General features: G+C 46.3%; 1 pseudogene; it reads right to left on the bottom strand.

The window, feature by feature from the left end:
- Positions 1 to 7,587, bottom strand: part of LOC141156620 (meiotic recombination protein DMC1/LIM15 homolog) — a 175,195-nt pseudogene extending 167,608 nt beyond the window's left edge.
- Positions 7,588 to 12,365: the final 4,778 nt, after the last annotated feature.

The raw sequence follows: 12,365 nt of genomic DNA, 5'->3' as shown, positions 1-12,365 counted from the left end.
GACAGCTGTGAAAGAGCAGGCAGATCTGTGGCTGAGACCGCTGAACCTACATGCAGGCATGGTAGTGTGGTACAATGGCCGTAACCTGGTGGCGGCTCTGAGGCGAGGTGAGATCACACACGTACCATGCCTGGCTCATGTGCTTAATCTTGTGGTTCAGCGGTTTCTTAAATCGTACCCCGAGTTGCCAAATCTGCTCGTCAAAGTACGCCGCCTGTCAGCTCATTTTTGGAAGTCGGCTACAGCTTCCACTGCCCTTGCTGTGTTACAGCAGCGTTTGCAGCTTCCGGCACACCGACTGGTGTGTGATGTTCCCACACATTGGAACTCTACCCTCCACATGTTGCAAAGAATTTGTGAGCAGAAGAGAGCAGTTGTGGAGTACCAGCTGCAACAAGGCCGTCAATATTCAGGTCAGACTCCACATATAAGCCCTCAGGAGTGGACCTGGATGTCTGACATATGTACCATCCTGACAAACTTTGAGGAGTCCACCAAGATGGAGAGTGGCGATGACTCCATCATTAGCGTCAGCATCCCACTTGTCTGTCTTGTGCAACGCTCTCTGCAGAGAATTAAAGAGGAGGCATTGCAGCCAGAGTATGATGAGATGGATCAAGAACCCATAGCAGGCGATTACACACAGCCCAGCCTCATCTCATCCCAACGTGCATTGGGGGACAATGAGGGAGAGGAGGAGGAGGAAGAACAGGAGCTGGTATCATGCGCTGTAGACGGTAGTACCTGTACAACTGTCATACCGTCGGTTCAACGTGGGTGGCCTGAGGACAGGGGGGAGGAGGAGGAGGAGAGCATGGTCAGCCGTCATCTTGGTGAGGACACGAAAGTCTTGGCCGTTACCAGTCTGGCACGCATGGCTGACTTTATGTTACGCTGCCTTAACCATGACCCTCGCGTTGTCAAAATGTTGGGTGACAGTCATTACTGGTTGGTGACACTTTTAGACCCCCGCTACACGGGGAACTTTCACTCTCTTATTCCTGAGGTGGAGAGGTCTACAAAAATGGGGCAGTACCAGAAGGCCCTTGCTGCAGAACTGTTAAAAAAATTCCCATCTGAACACGCTAGCGGCAGAGGTCACAGTTCATTGACCAACCAAGGCGTACAGGCGAGAGAGACGCAACTCCAATCCAGCAGAGGCAGGGGAACACTGTCAATGTTCTGGGACAGTTTTCTGAGAACCGCCCATCTTACAGGCCCTGAGGTACGGGATACTCTCACAAGGAGTGGAAAGTTTCAAAAGATGGTGAGGGAGTACCTTGCCGACCGTACCAGCGTCCTCCGTGATTCCTCTGTGCCTTTTAATTATTGGGTATCCAAGCTGGACACTTGGAATGAACTCGCTCTGTACACCTTGGAGGTCCTGGCCTGCCCTGCCTATGTTATCGGAGCGTGTTTTTAGTGCCGCTGGGGGAATTATAACTGATAAGCCTGTCAAATGACAATGCTGACAAGCTGACCCTTATCAAAATGAACAAGGGCTGGATTGGCCAGACTTTTCATCACCACCAAATGACAGCAGAGTAACATAAAGTCAAATCCACTGTGTTGTTTCAGGAGGTGTATTCCCATGCACCGCTTCACACCCACACATGGGTATACGCTTCCTCATTTCGCCTGTTTTTTGCTCTTCTCCTTATCCCCAGCGTACACGACCACTATACAACCAGGGTGACTGTGGTCCGTGTTGCCAGCATTGCAGGTTCCTCTGTCCTAATTTTTGGCAGCTTTTGTTTGGAAGCCATAGGCATAGACTGTGGGAGACCCACTCCCCAATAATGGAAATAATGTTTTTAATATCCTGTACTGCATGGCTCTTGTAAGGGGAATTAAAACCATCTTGTTAAGCTACTGTGACCTCCACGTCTCTTCCAAGGGGCATTAAAACCGTCTTCTTAAGCTACTGTGACCTCCACGTCTCTTCCATGGGGCATTGATATTGTCTTTTTATTCCACTGCGACCTCCACCACTCTTCCAAGGGGCATTAAAACCGTCTTGTTAAGCTACTGTGACCTCCACGTCTCTTCCAAGGGGCATTAAAACCGTCTTGTTAAGCTACTGTGACCTCCACGTCTCTTCCATGGGGCCTTGATATTGTCTTTTTATTCCAGTGCGACCTCCACCACTCTTCCAAGGGGCATTAAAACCGTCTTGTTAAGCTACTGTGACCTCCACGTCTCTTCCAAAGTGCATTAAAACCGTCTTGTTAAGTTACTGTGACCTCCATGTTTCTTCCAAGGGGCATTAAAACCGTCTTGTTAAGCTACTGAGACCTCCACGTCTCTTCCATGGGGCATTATATTGTCTTTTTATTCCACTGCGATCTTCACCACTCTTCCAAGGGGCATTAAAACCGTCTTGTTAAGCTACTGTGACCTCCACGTCTCTTCCAAAGGGCATTAAAACCGTCTTGTTAAGCTACTGTGACGTCCACCTTTCTTCCAAGGGGCATTAAAACCGTCTTGTTAAGCTACTGTGACCTCCACGTCTCTTCCAAAGGGCATTAAAACCGTCTTGTTAAGCTACTGTGACCTCCACGTCTCTACCATGGGGCATTGATATTGTCTTTTTATTCCACTGCGACCTCCACCACTCTTCCAAGGATCATTGATATTGTCTTTTTATTCCACTGCGACCTCCACCACTCTTCCAAGGGGCATTAAAACAGTCTTGTTAAGCTACTGCGACTTCCACCACTCTTCCAATGGGCATTGATATTGTCTTTTTATTCCATTGTAACCTCCACCACTCTTCCAAGGGGCATTAAAACCGTCTTGTTAAGCTACTGTGACCTCCACGTCTCTTCCAAGGGGCATTAAAATCGTCTTGTTAAACCACTCTGAACTCCACAGCTCTTCCAAGGAGCATTGAAATGTTGTTTTTAATTAACTCTAACCTCCACGACTCTTCCAACGGGCAATGCATTTCCTCCTAATTTTAGTCAGCTTTTGCTTTTCAATGCATAGGTGAACACTAAGGGAGACCCACTCCCCAATAATGGGTAGAAGGTTTTTAGTACGCTGTAATCCGCGTCTGTTTCAAGGGGCATAACAGTTTCACATAATTTTTGGAAAGCCTTCCATTCACTGCTTAGGCCAACAGTGTACAGGAGACCCAGTTGCTATAAATGGAAAAAATGGTTTATTTAAGGCCCTCTGACCTCCATGTCACTTCCAAGGGGCATTGGAGTGCCTCGAAATTTTTGGTAGGCATTGCACTCACTGTATGCCCTATAACTGTGTAGGCGAACTGCTCCTTTTGGTACAGAACCATATCCTACAAGACATGTGTGGTTGACTGGCCTGATATTGATGTGAATGGTCCGGGTTCATCCTGCTCTTTCTTCTTTGCCACCACCTCATCCATCATTCATCACCTGAAGCTTTGTTTTAACGGGAGTCATAGAACTGGGATAGTAGCAGGAAAACATCCAGCAATCCTCGGAGGAGGTAGGATATGCGCCAAAACGCTGACCACCTCAGGCCTAGAAGCTACTACATACATGCGCTTGCATTCCAAGGAACAGAAAGCTAAGGAGATGGATGGCCTCATGATCATGAATAATTTACTCGTTGTGTAGAAGGCCCACTACTGCTGCTGTCAACCTTCTGAACTTTGTGTTTAAGCCTGAGTGACCCAGGACCCGCAATCCTCTATTTCTGAAGGACGTGTTGCATCTCATTGTCCAACTGTGTCCTGGCTTCCACAATATTAACCCAGTGTGAAGGCGTCAGTGAGATGGACCATCCCTGGCCACATTCACTTGTCCACGTGTTTGTGGTTAGGCTGTCCTTCAAATAGGGGCGGCTGGGGACCGCTTATGGACACCTGGCCGCCCCCAGGCGGCTGGGGACCATGTGTGGGCACCCGCCGCAGAGCGGCTGGGGACCAAGTATGGACACCCGGCCGCCCCCTGGCGGCTGGAGACCAAGCGTGGACACCCGGCCGCCAGGCGGCTGGGGACTGAGTATGGATACCAGGCCGCCAACGCAGCCATGACGTGGTGGCCAGATTCCGCCTCCACATGCCTAAAAGGCCCAATTTCAAGTGCAAGCAAGCAAGCAGTATGGTATTGCAGCCTGGGGGTGGGTGGCAGAGAATGGGGGAGGTACAATTGAACACTACCCTGGGACAAGGACTTGCACGGGGATAGTTGCAAGTCTGCATCTTCTGATGCGGCAAGAATCACTTTTGATGGGCACACTTTTAGGCAGTGACCTGGGTGTCGGAGATGCTTCCAGGGGTCTTCCCCATGCTGTTCTCATGTCTTTTCAGCACTGTATGCATGTGTCACACAGCACATGGCCAGATAAGGTTGTAAAATGTTAAAATGACATTTCCTGGTGAATGCATTTGTCACGGTTGAAAGCAATACAAAAGTGCAAAAATGCATAAAAAATGCTACTTGTGAACATAGCCCAAGGTGTGGAGGAGTATTTTTGTTTTTGGCTATTTATTTTACCTTATACACAAGTCTTTACCCTGGAAAGGAACTTCCTTAACATATTTCACAGGAAAGCAGTTTCAGTTTAGTTTTTGAACGTTTTATTGTGAGCCCGTAAAAGTGGCTTAATACCTCTGACCATGTTGTTGACAACAGTGACCTGGGGGTCAGAAATGCTTCCTGGGGCGATCCCCATGCTGTCCCCATGTCATTTGAGCACTGTCACTATTGTCTTGGGCACTTTTTAGGCTTTCTACAGATTGCCGGGTGGTGCTGCCGCAAAAATGCTCGGGTCTCCCATAGACTAACATTGGGCTCGTTGCTCGGGTCGAGCACCCGAGTGTCACGGTGAGCTTGGCCCGAGCTTCGAGCACCCGAGCATTTTAGTGCTCGCTCAATATTATTCGTGACGCCACCTGTGGTATGCGGCTATATGGAGCCACCGCTGCGGAGCAGGTCCTCTGGAGCTGGTGTAAATGCAGCAGAGTTGGTTTAGCTCTCCACAGGTAGAGCTTAGCTCCAGGGCTGTACTGAGATGTTATGGATGTTTCTGGGCGTTGTAGTGCTGTGTAGTGCAGGGGGTGATGGTGCAGCAGTAATTCATGGAGACAATGGAGTGCAGTCTTCAGGTTTTACTCACAGTTGTTGCAATCCAAGTTACAGGTACCGGTGTAACTTCCCACGTCGCGCTGCGTTCACCAGGTATGGGGTTCAGAAATCCCTCAGGTGGTTCAAGAGTGCCTGACAGGACCCCTTTCTATGTGCCTTCCTCAGTCATCTTTCTGCGCTGGCTCTCGCCCTCCTGCCCTACGTCTCACAATCAGTGTCCCAATCCGGTAGCCTCGGGTCTTGTCGGGCGACCTGCAGTCCCCTGGACCCTCTGTGGCCACCTTTTCGGCGATGTAATTGTGGTTGTGGCCACTGCACCTTTCAAGTACAGCAGCCTCCGGTTTCTAGCTGAGCCTTGTAGTTCTCCACTAGTTTAGGAGCCGGTCCCCTCTGCGGCTTGATCCTTCCACACCAGGTAGATTCGGGCGTACGGGTGGCCTCCAGCACTGCCCGTACCCCTAGAATCCCCTCGTTCCTCCTGGAGCCTTCCTTCCTGCTCCTCTCTCTTTCTTCCTCTCCTCAGTCTTGGGCCTCCCTGGCTAGGCCCGCACTGGTGCAGAGCTCGTGCAGAGCCCCTGCTCCCTCTACTCCTCCTTCTCAGACTGGCTTCTCGGACTCTCCTCACTTTCCAAGATGGTTCCCTCTTTTATATCTTCCTAACAAGTGCTCCCCTGAACTTCTTCCTCCACCCACACCCACTACATGGTTCCCCCTCACTTGGTTCCCCTCCAGTCCAGCCAGGGACCCGGGACTGTGCTCTCCCTTAGGAGCAATCTCGCCCTGCCCTACTGAAGTGGATGTGTTGGATGCAGGTGTTAGGGTCCCGGGCAGCACTCTATCCTTACCTGAGAGTGGGATACCACACCTCTGGGTGAGATGCAGTACCTCTGTGGCGACTGAACCATCAGGGGCGCCACACATGACTGTACCCCCCTTCTACAAGGGGCCACTGGACCCACTGAGATCTAATGTTAAGAATTGAAAACAGGCTCTTCACAATTATTAATGCATATGCTGATAATCAAAGTCAAGCCCAATTCTTACTTGACCTAATAGACAAAGCACTTCCCATAGTCTAGGGTACAGTGATTCTATGTGGAGATCTCAATTTAACATTAGACCTCACCTTAGATAACTTATCAGGTAAAGCATCCCTATGCCACTCAACTAACAAAAAAGAAAAACGTGCTTTTCTTCAGTTACAATTCTGTTATGTATGGCGTCTCACGCACCCGACTGTCAAAGGTAAAGTCGTGGTAGCCCCTTACAAGAAGAGCTAATTTGGATTGAGATACAAATTATCTCCAAATCTGCCATCTTTGGTACAAATTAAATAATAAAATAAAATAAATACGATGCATCGGAGAAAAGAAAATAACACACAGCCACTGTCTGAGTGTACAATTCTTGTCTGCCCTCAGATCCCAAGCAACAAGTATTTTATTACACCCTCAGAAGAAAGGGGATGACTACGTGCCTTTCCTAACACAGAAAGTATTTTAATTGGAAATCACTATGTCGTAAATTCTGGAAACTGATGCAGATGTCCTTGAATTAAACTAGCTCTGTCCAATTAACTATACAATGGAAAAAAAAAACAGAGGAAAGCTGTAACAGAAAGACAGCTCTATATAACATACAATGCCCCGTGTTAATGCTTTTATGAATAACACTTATAAAGCTAATATTAAAATATTAAATTATCAAATATATATAGGTAGATTTAATTGTTTAAAATAATAATCAAATTAAGGTATAAATATTTACCATAACAATTCCTTCCTTTTTATTATTTACAGACAATTTATCCATCAGCTACTTCCCCATGCTATGTGAACCTGGAGGGGACAGATCCCGTTCACCGACGGATACCCTGTTTAAATGTCATCATATGTGTTTACTGGAGGAGCACTGTGATATTTTGCTGAAGTGTTAACTGACGGGCTATGATGTCTTATCTTGCACATCTCTCTATATAGTGATGTCATAACAAATATACCAGATCTAGCTGTTATATTCATTAGCAGTACCAACATTTATGTAATGAAAGGGTAAATAAATATACTCTTATTCCCTATCCCCATTTCCACTATATGAGGTCTACCATTACGTCTGGGGTGGTTGTCTGCAGTTCATTTGTATAGAGAATATTTGGGGACAGCATTTATATCTAGGTCACCATGCAGAAGTATGAATGCAGCAGGCATAAGGCATGCTAAGGTGCGGGTTCCCTCTGCACCTGAGAAAAGCCATTTATAGGCCTGGTGACCACATACTAGATATAAATCCTTAGGGAATATGCAGGGTATGATATCAATTGGTCTCCCAAGACAATGTATATAAGTCAAAAGTCCTTGCATCGGAGGTTTGGCACACCAAGTTCGGTTGTTTGGAAAACCAACCTCATTCCTTCAGCATGTCTTAGACTCAGAAGGGTAATTAAATGGGTCAAGTCGTTCACAAGTCTGGGCAGAATCTGTAAGCCAGAACTCACTATTGTCCAAAACTCCATGGTTATTTTTCTGAAAAAGTCTATCATCATGAATCATAGAAGTGCTCTCACACCTTTCCTAGTCCTCGGAGTGTGGGCATCGCAGGCTTTACTGGAATCTCACCTACTGGAAACTTCTTAACCCTGTGTGTTATAAATTTACCTTGTACTAGGTCCAGCTCATATCAATGTTTTAAGCTACCCATAAGATTTATCTGTAACCATGGACTCTCCACCCACCTCACAATCTTGGCCAATACCACATGGCTGCTAGTGAGGTTTCCTCCAGCGTAACCGGAAGTATCAAAAGTCTCTTCATGGAAACAGCTATAGTTGAAAGCCTCATATGGGGTTAGGGTCACTGCGAGATATGACATAGTATTACAGGATATTGGGCTATGGGTGCATATTCAGCAGTTCTTAGGACAGTCTTTAGAGTCCATATCTCGCAGCAGGACTTGGTGATACTTATCAGTTTGTTGTCCCAGTCCTCTTTTAGTACTTCATTGAGAGTTAGGGCAAGGGATGCAATTGCCATCAGCATGGTCCAAAGGGGCAGGGTCATCATCTTTGCTGCTGCCGGGGATCAGGACCTTTTTCACTGGATGGCGTTGATCCAAGCATCTTTGCCTTGGAGCTTGACAGAAGTGGCAGGGGTCAGTAGTATGTGAAATGGCTCACTGTATCTGGGTTCCAGTGGTCTCCTCATATATGTCTCTTGACCATGACCCAGTCTCCTGGTACCAATGTGTGTTTGTGCCGGTTATACAGTTGGGGTCTGGGATAGAGGAAAGAACACGTTTATGAGTAACAGTCAAATGTTTGTGCAACTCCAAGACATATTCAGTGAGGGAACTGTAGGAGGCCTGCAGCCGCTGAGGGAAATACAACCCTGTCTTAGTATTTCAAACAGTGACAGCTTCTCTCTACCCCTTGGGGTGGTCCTCACTGAATATAATGCAATGGGCATATAATCTACCCAGGACAAGTGTGCTTCCTCCATGCACTTCTAGATTTTTAATTTCAGAGTGCCATTAAGGCGTTCCACCTTCCCACTACTTTGTGAGTGATAGGGAACATGGAAAACCTGTTTTATCCCCAGAGTGGCCATGATCTGTTTCATCAGTTCTGCAGTGAAGTGCGTGCCTCTGTCACTCTCTATGGTTTGGGCACCCCATATCTACAAACCACCTCACTTATCATTTTTTCTTTTGTGTTCGTTTTGGTCACGGCCAAAGCTTCAGGTAACCAAGAGAAGAGATTGATGCATACCAGGATGTATTCATAAGTACCCACCTTAGGTAGCTGTATGTAGTCCACCTGCAGTGTCTGAAACGGGTAATCTGCTTTTGGTGTGCATTTTGTGGGACTCAAATAGGTCTACCGGGGTTATGGTTCGCACAAACGAGACATACTTTGTAGGCGCATTCGGGAACCTTGGGGAGCACCAGTTTTGTAGCACCACTGCACACATAACACCCTTTGAGTTGTTCACAGGGGGAATGTGCTAGGGCAGCCATCATGGGGAACAGGCAGCGTGGGAGGCAAATCAAGGTGTTTACCTGCCATACCCCTGACTCTGACTGTAGAGCACCCGCTTTGGCCCATGCGTTCTGTTCGTGTGGGGGAGCCTGGGTCTGAAAGACCTGCAGTAGTTCACGATCAACGGCCACTGGGGCTGGTGCGGTGACAGTCTCCTTTGTTAAAAGGGTGCTTTCCACACTTTTGGTCACTGAGTTCCCGAGCAGGGCCGTGTCTGCTATGGCCAATATTCAAGTCAAAGGTAGTCGTGCTGCTTCCTTAGCTGCCTGGTTGACAAAGGCAATCCCTACTGCAAAGGGAGTTTGTTCAGTGTGTGTGCTGATAGATGCCCTTCAGGGAAGGGTGAGTGCTGTGAGTAGCTGTTCTACTGCCTCATAGGTTAGCCAGCAGAGGCCAGAAAATTACAGCTCCGCCAAATGGCGCCAAAGTCATGTGCAACGCTTTTAAACATATCTCGAGTCTGAAAATGCATTAATCTCTTTTTCCAGATTGCATGCTGCAGTGGGTACCTTCAGCTCAGCCTCTGGTGTAGAGAAGCTGGAGGAGAGTGGTTCATGTATTACTGCCTTACCATTGTGGACTGCTGCATACCCTGTGATGAACCGTCCTTGATCGTTGTTCCAAGCTCTGGAATCATCTACAAAATACTCAGTAGAGGGGTTAGTGAGTGGTACAACAGTGATATTTAACAAGCCCTATGTTTCTGCCTCCATCAATGCCGGACAGTCATGATCATGTGTCAGTGTCAAACTGAACTTCCTCATCTACTAGTTTAAAGGGGCAGGTTTTGGATCAGTCCCTCCCTCTCCTCCACCCTGATATTCTCCTCCCTTTTCTATATCCACTGGTAGTCATGTAGCTGGATTTAGAACATTACAGCATTTAATAGTTATATGGGGGGATATTAACCCCTTTACAACCCAAGGTGGTTTGCACGTTAATGACCAGGCCAATTTTTACAATTCTGACCACTGTCATTTTATGAGGTGATTACTCTGGAATGCTTCAACGGATCCCCCTGATTCTGAGAATGTTTTTTCGTGACATATTGTACTTCATGGTTGTGGTAAAATTTCTTCGATATCACTTGCGTTTATTTGTGAAAAAAACAGAAATTTGGCAAAAATTTTTCAATTTTCAAAATTTGAATTTTTATGCCCTTAAATCAAAGAGATATGTCACACAAAATAGTTAATAAATAACATTTCCCACATGTCTACTTTATATCAGTACAATCTTGGAACCAATTTTTTTTTTTTATTAGGGAGCTATAAGGGTTAAAAGTTGACCAGCGATTTCTCATTTTTCCAACAAAATTTACAAAACCATTTTTTTAGGGACCACATCACATTTGCAGTCACTTTGAGAGGTCTTTATGACAGAAAATACCCAAAAGTGACACCATTCTAAAAAGTGCACCCCTCAAGATGCTCAAAACCACATTCAAGAACTTTATTAACCCTTCAGGTGCTTCACAGGAATTTTTGGAATGTGGAAGAAAAAAATTAACATTTAACTTTTTTCACAAAAATGTTATTTTAGACCCAATTTTCATTATTTTTGCAGGGGTAACAGGAAAAAATGGACCCCAAAATTTGTTGTGCAATTTCCCCTGAGCACACAGATACCCCATATGTGGGGAAAAAACACTGTTTGGGCGCACGGCAGGGTTCGGAAAGGAAGAAGCGCCATTTGACTTTTTGAATGTAAAATTTGCTTGAATAATTAGCGGACGCCATGTTGCGTTTGGAGAGCCCTGATGTGCCTAAACAGTGGAAGCCCCCCACAAGTGACACCATCTTGGAAACTAGACCCCTCAGGGAACTTATCTAGATGTGTGGTGAGCACCTTGAACCCCCAGGTGCTTCACAGAAGTTTATAACATTGAGCCGTAAAAATAAAATTTTCACATTTTTCCCACAAAAATGTTTTTCAGCCCCCAATTTTGCATTTTCATAATGGTAACAGGACAAATTGCACCACGCAGTTTGTTGTGCAATTTCTCCTGAGTAAACAGATACCCCATATGTGGGGGAAAAACACTGCTTGGGCATACGGCAGGGTTCGGAAGGGAAGGAGCCCCATTTGACTTTTTGAATGTAAAATTTGCTTGAATAATTAGCGGATGAGCCTCTGATGTGCCTAAACAGTGGAAACCCCCCACAAGTGACACCATTTTGGAAACTAGACAGGGAACTTATCTAGATGTGTAGTGAGCACCCTTAACCCCCAGGTGGTTCACAGAGTTTTAAAACATGGAGCCATGAAAATAAAAAAATCTAACTTTTTCCACAAAAATTATGTTTTAGCCCCAATTTTTTATTTTCACAAGGGTAAGAGGAGAAAATGGAAATCAAAAACTTTTGTGTAATGTCTCCTGAGTACGCCAATATCCCATATGTGGGGAAAATACAGTGTTTGGGCGCACGGCAGAGTTCAGAAGGGAAGGAGCACTGTGTGACTTTTTGAACGCAAAATTGGCTGGTATCGAGAGCGGACGCCATGTCACGTTTGGAGAGCCCCTGATGTGCCTAAATAGTGGAAACCCCACACAAGTGACCCATTTTGGAAACTACACCCCTCAAGGATTTTATCAAGGGGTGTAGTGAACATTTTGAACCCAGAGGTATGACACAGAATTTGATAACATTAGGTCATCACATTGAATAAGTTGTCATTAGTCTTGAGCGCAAGTGCTCACTACTTGAGTTTGCATAGGGTACTCAGGTATGCACCATGTATTACGGGTGCTCGAGTGACCTGTTCCAGTACCCGGCCGCATGTTTCACGGATATTAGACACCCAAAAAAAACATGCGGTGATCGCTCGTGCATCGTGGGCAATTCCCGCGAGTTTTTTTTGGCCACGAAGCATATGGGGTGGAGACTCGAGCATGTCACTCGAGCACCCGCAATACTCAGTGCATACCCGAGCACCCGATGCAAACTCAAGTAGCAAGCACTTGCGCTCAACACTAGTCGCCATATTGTCATCTTTTCTTTTTTAACTTTTGAAAAAAATCCCAACCCTAACCCTAGCCCAACCCTAACCATAGCCCAACCTTAACCCTAGTGCAACTCTAGCCCAACCCTAACCCTAGCCCAACCCTAACCCCAACCCTAACCCCAACCCTAACCCTAGCCCAACCCTAACCCCAACCCTAACCGTAGCACAACCCTAACCCTAGAGTTTATTTTTTACACCGTTCCTTGTGTGGTATGAGTGATTAGACGACTTTATTCTTTGGGTCGGTGCGA

This window comes from Phyllobates terribilis, unplaced genomic scaffold (assembly GCF_046119375.1).
Source record: "Phyllobates terribilis strain yellow unplaced genomic scaffold, ASM4611937v1 Scaffold_8__6_contigs__length_399053987, whole genome shotgun sequence".
In the NCBI taxonomy this organism is placed as follows: Eukaryota; Metazoa; Chordata; class Amphibia; order Anura; family Dendrobatidae; genus Phyllobates; species Phyllobates terribilis.
Note: the sequence above shows the minus strand (reverse complement) of the source record. Positions and strands in the feature narration are given on the sequence as shown.